Source organism: Garra rufa, chromosome 2, assembly GCF_049309525.1.
Source record: "Garra rufa chromosome 2, GarRuf1.0, whole genome shotgun sequence".
In the NCBI taxonomy this organism is placed as follows: Eukaryota; Metazoa; Chordata; class Actinopteri; order Cypriniformes; family Cyprinidae; genus Garra; species Garra rufa.
In genome coordinates, this window is record NC_133362.1 from 56,265,071 (window position 1) to 56,275,766 (window position 10,696).

Below are 10,696 nucleotides of genomic sequence, written 5' to 3' on the forward strand. Positions count from 1 at the left end.
AAAAAAATGTCATTAGTTTCCTTTGGATTTCTTGAATTAATCCAGCAGGTGGCTGTAGCACAATAAATCTGTGCCACAAAGCAGAGGCAACCAAATTATTGGCAACTAAAACTCTCCCCCTGTAAGACAACTGTGGCAACAGCCATCGCCATTTCGACAGTCGGGTGCACACTCTCTCCAATACCCCTTCCCAATTCTGTTTCTGATACTCCTCAGATCCCAAAAACACACCCAATATTTTTAGTCCACTTGTGTTCCATACTAAATTACTGGGTAGTTTTGGAAAACTTTTTAATTCTCTTTGACCTGCCCAAAGGGCTTCTGTCTTTTCCCAGTTTACTTTGGCTGATGATGCCTTTTCATACATATCAATTATCTCAGTTAAAACATTAATATCATTTTGATCATTTACAAACACTGTGACATCATCGGCATAAGCAGTAACCGTAATTCTTAAATGCTGAGGCATAGTAGGTATTGATAAGCCAATTAAAGCTTTTCGTATATGAAAAAGAAAAGGTTCAATTGCAATGCTGTACAATTGCCCTGATAAGGGACAACCTTGTCTGATACCTCTTGAGACTGAAATAGGCCTACTTAAACCACCACCAAGCTTAACCATACAAGAAGCTCCATTATATAAAAGTTGTATCCATTTTATAAATTTTTTACCAAAACCAAAACCTTCAAGCAAATTAAAGAGGTAATTATGGTCTACACGATCAAAAGCTTTTTCTTGATCTAGTGTTAATACTCCAACCTCTTCATTGCATGTTTTACAAATATCCAAGACATCTCTCACCAAGAAAAGATTGTCCATTATTGATCGTTTTGGGATACAGTAGGTTTGGTCTTGATGAATTATTAAATGTAGGTATTTCTTAAGTCTATTAGCAATACATTTTGATAGAAGTTTGTATTCTGTTGTTAACAAGGCAACAGGTCTCCAGTTTTTTAAGAGCGTCAAGTCTCCCTTTTTTGGTAAGAGAGACAATACAGCACGCTGACATGAAGTTGGTAAAGTACCATCTCTATAGCTTTCACAAAATACTCCAAAGAGGTCCATACCGATGCATTTCCAAAAATGTTTATAAAATTCTGAAGTCAATCCATCAATGCCAGGGGAACGGCCAGATTTTAATTGTCCAACTGCATCACTAAGTTCATGAAAAGAGATTTTAGCTTCCAAGGCAGTCTTTGATTCAGAATCTATTTTTGGAAGATCCTGAAACAGCTGTATAGCACAATCAGAGTTACATTTGTCAGCCTTATACAAACAAGAGTAAAAATCCACAGCATGACGACGCATCTCTGTAATATTGTTGGTGATTTTCCCATCAGGAAGGTGCAAACATGTCATTTGTTTGTGCTGTGCCACCGATCTTTCCAGATTAAAAAAGAAAGTACTGGAGGCATCCATTTCAGCAACTGATGTAAAACGTGCCCTTACCAGTGCTGCCTTCACTCTTTCATTCAATAAAGAACTTAACTGTTTCTTTTTTTGCTGCAAATTATTAATCATGGTTGTATCATTTCTTTGTAACACTGCAGTTTCTATAGAATCAATGTATTTTTCAAGTCTCTGAACTGTTTCTCTTTCTATGGCAGTAGAATATGAAGTAAATTGTTGACAGTATGTCTTAATATGGATTTTGCCAACTTCCCACCACTGCTTTAAGTTTTCAGAGTCTGCCTTTTTAATTCTCCATCGATTCCAAAAAGTCACAAAATGTTCACAAAAAGACGCATCCTGTAACAATTTAGCATTGAAATGCCAATATGAGGATTTTCTTGGGGATTGTGTCAAATTGACTGAAATGAACACAAGGTGATGATCAGAGAATCCGACAGGAGAAATACAACAATCAATGACTCTATTGTTAAAAGACTCTGAAACATAGATTCTGTCTAGTCGGGCAGCACTAACCCGATTGTCAGACATTTTAACCCAGGTATATTGTCTCTCTACTGGGTGTTTAATTCTCCACATATCCAACAATTCAGCTTCCCTCATTAATTTTGACAAAAGAATAGAAGAAGGCATATGAGGCTCCTCATTTACACGATCACAGGTAAATTTTTCCGTGCAATTCCAGTCTCCACCAATAATAATATTCCCATCACTAAAATCTTGTTTTAAAACATTACTCAATATATTAAAGAAAATAAATTTTTCATGTCCCAGATTTGGTGCATAAACATTTATAAAGTAAAAGATGAGCCCTTCAATAACTAATTTGACAAGAGCAAGACGACCTTTAACAAATTCTTCTGTTTTCACAATACTAATCCTTTTGTCTGGCATAAAAAGAAAAGCAATTCCTGCACTCAGATTTGTGCCATGGCTAAGGATATAATGGCCCTTCCACCACATTCCCAGATAGCAAAATGACTCCGGAACGGATCCGCGCCGGATGTACCACAAGATCCGTAACGGATCCGCAAAACGGGTCCGCATAGGAGTCCACTTGCACAGCGCAACGGATCCGGAACGGATGAGGATTCCGGATCCGAACCGGACCCGTTCCAGACCCTACCCGTATCCGCCAATAAAGCTGTTCATCCGGCCCGGATCCGATCCGGACCCGGTCATTAAGTTGGTCATCCGGCCCGGATCCGATCTGGACCCGTTTATAGAGTGACTCATCCGGCCCGGATCCGATCTGGACCCGTTTATAGAGTGACTCATCCGGCCCGGATCCGATACGGACCCGTTCATTGTGCTGTCTATACCTTATTTAAAATGGGTAATTGGCTAAAACTAGCTACGAAAATATCTAAAATAAAGTTGACAAACATTATATAGACTAGATTGCTCTATAAAACCTTAAATATTCTATATGTCCCCATTTATTAATATTAATAAACCACAAAATCATTCAAACCTCAAAAAAATCTAAACTTTAATTGGCCAATAACAATGAAACACACTATAAATGCAGATAATTACATTAAGAAAAATAAAATTGTACAAAAACATTGTTTTAACTAATGAAAAACTTCAGTTTAATAACTTTGAAAAACGAATGCATTAATTAAATTCAGCTATAAGGAATTTATTAGCACAGTTTCATTATTCACTTTGTGTCAGCTTGATAAACTTCAATATCGGTAAAAATGTTGCAAAATTAATACATCAGGAAACAAAGTCATTTCAGCAATAAAGCAGCTTGGAGAAAACAGTGATATCATAATCCAACTCAGTTCAGTTCAAGTCTTGAAATTATGCAATAGTGACAGTACAGTCAAATCAATTTAATTACTGAATATTCAGCGTCTTTTAAACCCCAGCTAAGGATGTCAGAGCCAGTGGAACCCAAACTCCAGCAGGTGACTGAAACAAAAAAAAGCTCAGCTCTTCTCTTGTTAAATGGACAAAGATGGTGTGGTTATGATTTTAGGGTGCATCACTATGTGGACTGAAGTCATTCAGAATATTGCATCCAGCTCCTACTGCTTGAAGATCAGGATACATCACGCTGTGGTTTTGTCTTAGAAGTTGAAGTCTGTCCAGCAGGGCTGCCTTTTAGCCAGTAGTGGACGATTGTATTAACAGTGACTGTAAATTGTGGTCCTAGCAGTTCCTGGCCTGGCATGTTCTTTGCTGGCCATAAGGGTCTGTGCAGAGGACTTGTCTGTTTCTTGTGGTCTTTGCTGAGGACCTGTGCCGATTGCTGTCATATCGTGATGTTCTTGTAGTCTCCGCTCACATTCAGGGCTGCGTTGTGGTCATCTCAGGGTTCAGGTTCACCTTCTGGTTTGGATACAGACTGGATCTGGCTGACTATGATAACCTTAGGACAAGAATGAGACAAAAACATTGAAATAAGTAACAATCTTTGTTAACTTTCTCACAGCACCTGTAATCATACCTGTAATAAGAACATTTTCATAGACATTTCATGACATCTCATAGCAAAGATAACTGTTACATGCAGCAGGATGTAAAATTATATTTGTAAACATTTACCCTTAAATATATTGCTATGAATCTTTTGACACTGCACATTTTTACACATTAAAAGCAGGAGGGTGAATCATTGTCAGTATTTAACAAACTGGTTGGCTAAATCAAGTTTAAAACTCTATTTAATCTTACTTTTAAAGATGACGTAAAATATCGAAGAATGAAGTAGAATCTAAAACCAGACTGGAGCTCTTGAATAAGCTGTAAAGCTGCAAAAGAACACAGAGAGTATCTTAGCATTTTTCAATTCCATATAAATAATCTGAAACCACATTATAAGGTGGGATATATTTGTAAAAAAAAAAAAAAAATGGGCACAAACTAGTATACCACAACCAAAAACTACTGTTAAATGTAGGATGTAAAAATAGGTTTGTAAACATTTCACCTTAAATATAGAGAATGGGAATCCACGTTGAGCCACATTGCATTCTGTCATATTTTTGGACACGATCTGGAGCACAGAAGAAAAAACTGTGAAAATAGATTAATATATAAAATCTTTCAATCAAAGTAAATCACTTTGTTGTGTGTCTTGAGAAGCTGCAAATATTCATTACATAGTATTCAGTCTCCTTCACTAAAGCGGTACTGATATAACTGCTAGAACACTTACGGAAATTACCATGGTTTTATTATAGTAAGCAAGTAGCAACCAAATTGTTTGGCATTTTTATTAGCATTCTTATAACCACAATTTTATTAGAAATACCACGGTTGAACTATGGTTAGAGTATTAAAACTATGGCTAATTTGTAAGGGGAGAATACACTAAAGCAAGACCTCAAACGGTGGATCATTTATCATTGTCATATTGCCCTGCTCAGTGTTAAAGAATTAAACCATTATAGAAGTATCAGAATAACTTACTATAAATCTGTTTTAAAATTGTGTGTTGTGGATGTTATACAAATAAATAACTAGACTTGAATAAATTAAGCTGAATATTGCTTACTGTCAAAGATGCCAAACAAGGATGCAAGAGATCAAATAAATGAATGAGCTTAATACATGTACAAACAAGTGGCCAGGTATCAACAAGCTGCCACATGTAACATTTTTTGATGATACAGTAAGCCTTAACCACTCCAACATGATCTTAATTAGAATATTATTAACATAAAATTATGTAATATAAAATATTTACATTCACTGGTATCCATTCTCTGCTATTGCTACTGTGTCCTAAATTGACAGAATGCATTGCCATTGAGACATTGCACATTTATTAAGTTGGCTTGGGAAAGCCAACTTACTGAAATCCTATTTAAACGTATTATTAAGTTGGCTTGGGAAAGCCAACTTACTGAAATCCTATTTAAACTTATTAAGTTGGCTTGAGAAAGCCAACTTACTGATATTCTATTTAAACTTATTATTATTATTATTCTTCTGAGACAAAAAAATTCTGACTGCTACTCCTCCTAGAGCTTTAACTCTACAAACTCCAAACTCAGCCCAGATCTTCATACTGGTCTAACTCGAGTTGCTATATCTTTTCTAACTGATCGGACTTACGGTTTTCCTAAAAATGCTGATTAAAATTGGGAAAAATCTAATTGATTTACATTGACGGAATGTTCAAATGAGCCAAGACTTTTCAAACTCCAACTGTCAAAATTCAAATTTAAACTGCCAGAATCCTTTGAGACTCAATCAGGCTTCCCTTCTATGTACTATTTCTAATCCATTCAAACTCATTTAAACTCATCTGTCTGTCTGTCTGTCTATCTATCTATCTATAAATCTATATCTATTAATCTGTCTATCTATAAATCTATATCTATAAATCTATAAATCTATCTATCTATCTATTAATCTGTTTATCTATAAATCTATCTATTAATCTGTCTATAAATCTGTCTATCTATTAATCTATCTATTAATCTGTCTATCTATAAATCTGTCTATCTATTAATCTATCCATCTATTAATCTGTCTATCGATAAATCTGTCTATCTATTAATCTATCCATCTATTAATCTGTCTATCTATAAATCTATCTATCTATTAATCTATCCATCTATTAATCTGTCTATCTATAAATCTATATCTATAAATCTGTCTATCTATTAATCTATCCATCTATTAATCTATCCATCTATAAATCTGTCTATCTATAAATCTATATCTATAAATCTGTCTATCTATTAATCTATCCATCTATTAATCTATCCATCTATAAATCTGTCTATCTATAAATCTATATCTATAAATCTGTCTATCTATTAATCTATCCATCTATTAATCTGTCTATCTATTAATCTGTCTATCTATAAATCTATATCTATAAATCTGTCTATCTATTAATCTATCCATCTATAAATCTGTCTATCTATTAATCTATCCATCTATTAATCTGTCTATCTATTAATCTATCCATCTATTAATCTGTCTATCTATAAATCTATCTATCTATTAATCTATCCATCTATTAATCTGTCTATCTATAAATCTATATCTATAAATCTGTCTATCTATAAATCTGTCTATCTATTAATCTGTCTATCTATAAATCTATATCTATTAATATGTCTATCTATAAATCTATATCTATTGATCTGTCTATCTATAAATCTATCCATCTATTAATCTGTCTATCTATAAATCTATATCTATTAATCTGTCTATCTATAAATCTATATCTATAAATCTGTCTATCTATTAATCTATCCATCTATAAATCTGTCTATCTATAAATCTGTCTATCTATTAATCTATCCATCTATTAATCTGTCTATCTATAAATCTATATCTATAAATCTGTCTATATATAAATCTGTCTATCTATTAATCTGTCTATCTATAAATCTATATCTATTAATCTGTCTATCTATAAATCTATATCTATAAATCTATCTATCTATCTATCTATCTATCTATCTATCTATCTATCTATCTATCTATTAATCTGTTTATCTATAAATCTATCTATTAATATGTCTATCTCTCCATCTAAATCATGCTAACAATATGCTAATCATGCTAAAATCATGCTAGTGACTTGCTAGTAATGCTAAAATCATGCTAGCGACTTGCTAGTAATGCTAAAATCATGCTAGCTACTTGCTAGTCATGCTAAAATCATGCTAGCGACTTTGCTAGTCATGCTAAAATAATGCAAGCGACTTGCTAGTCATGCTAAAATCATGCTAGCGACTTGCTAATCATGTTAAAATCATGCTAGCGACTTGCTAGTCTTGCTAAAATCATGTTAGCGACTTGCTAGTAATGCTAAAATCATGCTAGTGACTTGCTAGTAATGCTAAAATCATGCTAGTGACTTTGCTAGTCAGGCTAAAATCATGCTAGCGACTTACTAGTCATGTTAAAATCATGCTAGCGACTTGCTAATCATGTTAAAATCATGCTAGCGACTTGCTAGTCTTGCTAAAATCATGTTAGCGACTTGCTAGTCATGCTAAAATCATGCCAGCAACATGCTAGTAACCACCCTGGGTAACCTAGTAACCGCATAGCAACACCTTAGCAACCACCTCAGGTACCTTAGCAACCGCATAGCAACATCTTAGCAACCACCCTGGGTACCTTAGCAACCACATAGCAACACCTTAGCAACCACCATGGGTACCTTAGCAACCACATAGCAACACCTTAGCAACCACCCCAGGTACCCTAGCAACCGCATAGCAACACCTTAGCAACCACCCCGTGTACCCTAGCAACCGCATAGCAACACCTTAGCAACCACCCCGGGTACCTTAGCAACCACATAGCAACACCTTAGCAACCACCCCGTGTACCTTAGCAACCGCATAGCAACACCTTAGCAACCACCCCGGGTACCTTAGCAACCGAATAGCAACACCCTAGCAACCACCCCAGACACCACAGCTATCTATCTATCTATCTATCTATCTATCTATCTATCTATCTATCTATCTATCTATCTATCTATCTATCTATCTATCTATCTATCTATCTATCTTCAATCTTTAAAACTGCTAAAAACTTTAAACTATTTCAGACTGAAACCCATCAAACTTAAAACTTTTTAAACTTTTTAAACTTTTACTACTTTTTAAAGCTTTCAAAACTTCTTTAAACTTTAAGGCAAAGCTTTCTCAAGCCAACTTAAAGTTTGTCTCGACGAACTTTTTTATCTAGTTATTATTCTTCTTCTTATTTTTCTGAGCGGAAAATATTTAGACACTAACTCCTCCTAGACCGTTCAAGCTACATACTCCAAACTCGGGTCAGATCTTCATACTGTTCAGACTTAGTGTGCTATATCTTTTCAGACTGTTTTGAGTTATGGTTTTCTTAAAAATTAATATTAAAAATCATAAAAAGGTCCCATAGACTTTCATTGACCAAAAGTCCATGTCTGTTTAACTATGTTTAATGTAAACTGCTAGAAGCCATTGATACTCAATTAAGCTTTAAACTATCTATCAATCTATCTATCTATCTATCTATCTATCTATCTATCTATCTATCTATCTATCTATCTATCTATCTATCTATCTATCTATCTATCTATCTATCTTCAAACCTTATCTATCTATCTATCTATCTATCTATCTATCTATCTATCTATCTATCTATCTATCTATCTATCTATCTATCTATCTATCTATCTATCTATCTATCTTCAAACCTTATCTATCTATCTATCTATCTATCTATCTATCTATCTATCTATCTATCTATCTATCTATCTATCTATCTATCTATCTATCTTCAAACCTTATCTATCTATCTATCTATCTATCTATCTATCTATCTATCTATCTATCTATCTATCTATCTATCTATCTATCTATCTATCTTCAAACCTTATCTATCTATCTATCTATCTATCTATCTATCTATCTATCTATCTATCTATCTATCTATCTATCTATCTATCTATCTATCTATCTATCTATCTATCTATATCTATCTATCTATCTATCTATCTTCAAACCTTATCTATCTATCTATCTATCTATCTATCTATCTATCTATCTATCTATCTATCTATCTATCTATCTATCTATCTATCTTCCATCATTATCTATCTATCTATCTATCTATCTATCTATCTATCTATCTATCTATCTTCAAACCTTATCTATCTATCTATCTATCTATCTATCTATCTATCTATCTATCTATCTATCTATCTATCTATCTTCAAACCTATCTATCTATCTATCTATCTATCTATCTATCTATCTATCTATCTATCTATCTATCTATCTATCTATCTATCTTCAAACCTTATCTATCTATCTATCTATCTATCTATCTTCAAACCTTATCTATCTATCTATCTATCTATCTATCTATCTATCTATCTATCTATCTATCTATCTATCTATCTATCTATCTATCTATCTATCTATTATCTATCTATCTATCTATCTATCTATCTATCTTCAAACCTTATTTATCTATCTATCTATCTATCTATCTATCTATCTATCTATCTATCTATCTATCTGCTAAAATCATGCTAGCGACTTGCTAGTCATGCTAAAATCATGCTAGCGACATGCTAGTCATGCTAAATAATGTTAAAATCATGCTAGCGACTTGCTAGTCGTGATAAAATCATGCTAGCGACTTGCTAGTCTTGCTAAAATTATGCTAGCGACTTGCTAGTCATGCTAAAATTATGCTAAAATCATGCTAGCGACTTGCTAGTCGTGCTAAAATCATGCTAGCAACCTGCTAGTCATGCTAAAAATCATGCTAGCGACTTGGTAGTCATGCTAAAATAATGTTAAAATCATGCTAGTGACTTGCTAGTCGTGCTAAAATCATGCTAGCGACTTGCTAGTCATGCTAAAAATCATGCTAGCGACTTGCTAGTCATACTACAATCATGCTAACGACTTGCTAGTGATGCTAAAATCGTGCTAGCGACTTGCTAGTCATGCTAAATAATGCTAAAATCATGCTAGCGACTTGCTAGTCGTGCTAAAATCATGCTAGCGACTTGCTAGTAATGCTAAAATCATGCTAGCGACTTGCTAGTCGTGCTAAAATCATGCTAGCGACTTGCTAGTCATGCTAAAAATCATGCTAGCGACTTGCTAGTCATACTACAATCATGCTAACGACCTGCTAGTCTTGCTAAAATCATGCTAGCGACTTGCTAGTCTTGCTAAATTTATGCTAGCGACTTGTTAGTTTTGCTAAAATCATGCTAGCGACTTGCTAGTCATGCTAAAATAATGCTAGCGACTTGCTAGTCATGTTAAAATAATGCTAAAATCATGCTAGCAACTTGCTAGTCATGCTAAAATAATGCTAGCGACTTGCTAGTCGTGCTAAAAATCATTTTAACGACTTGCTAGTCTTACTACAATCATGCTAACGACTTGCTAGTCTTGCTAAAATTATGCTAGCGACTTGCTAGTAATGCTAAAATCATGCTAGCAACTTGCTAGTCATGCTAAAATCATGCTAGCGACTTGCTAGTCATGCTAAAATCATGCTAGCGACTTGCTAGTCATGCTAAAATCATGCTAGCGACTTGCTAGTCATGCTAAAATCATGCTAGCGACTTGCTAGTAATGTTAAAATCATGCTAGCGACTTGCTAGTCATTGCTAAATAATGCTAGCAACTTGCTAATCGTGCTAAAATCATGCTAGCGACTTGCTAGTAATGCTAATCTATCTATCTATCTATCTATCTATCTATCTATCTATCTATCTATCTTCAAACCTTATCTATCTATCTATCTATCTATCTTCAAACCTTATCTATCTATCTA

General features: G+C 34.1%; 1 long non-coding RNA gene across 1 annotated transcript in view; it reads right to left on the reverse strand.

The window, feature by feature from the left end:
- Positions 1–3,128: 3,128 nt before the first annotated feature.
- Positions 3,129–10,696, reverse strand: part of LOC141325095 (uncharacterized) — a 16,790-nt gene continuing 9,222 nt past the window's right edge. The window contains exons 3-5 of the long non-coding RNA XR_012353725.1: positions 4,356–4,441; positions 4,100–4,176; positions 3,129–3,794 (exon numbers count right to left, since the gene is read on the reverse strand). This is a non-coding gene — a long non-coding RNA (uncharacterized lncRNA). The remainder of the gene's footprint in view (positions 3,795–4,099; positions 4,177–4,355; positions 4,442–10,696) is intronic.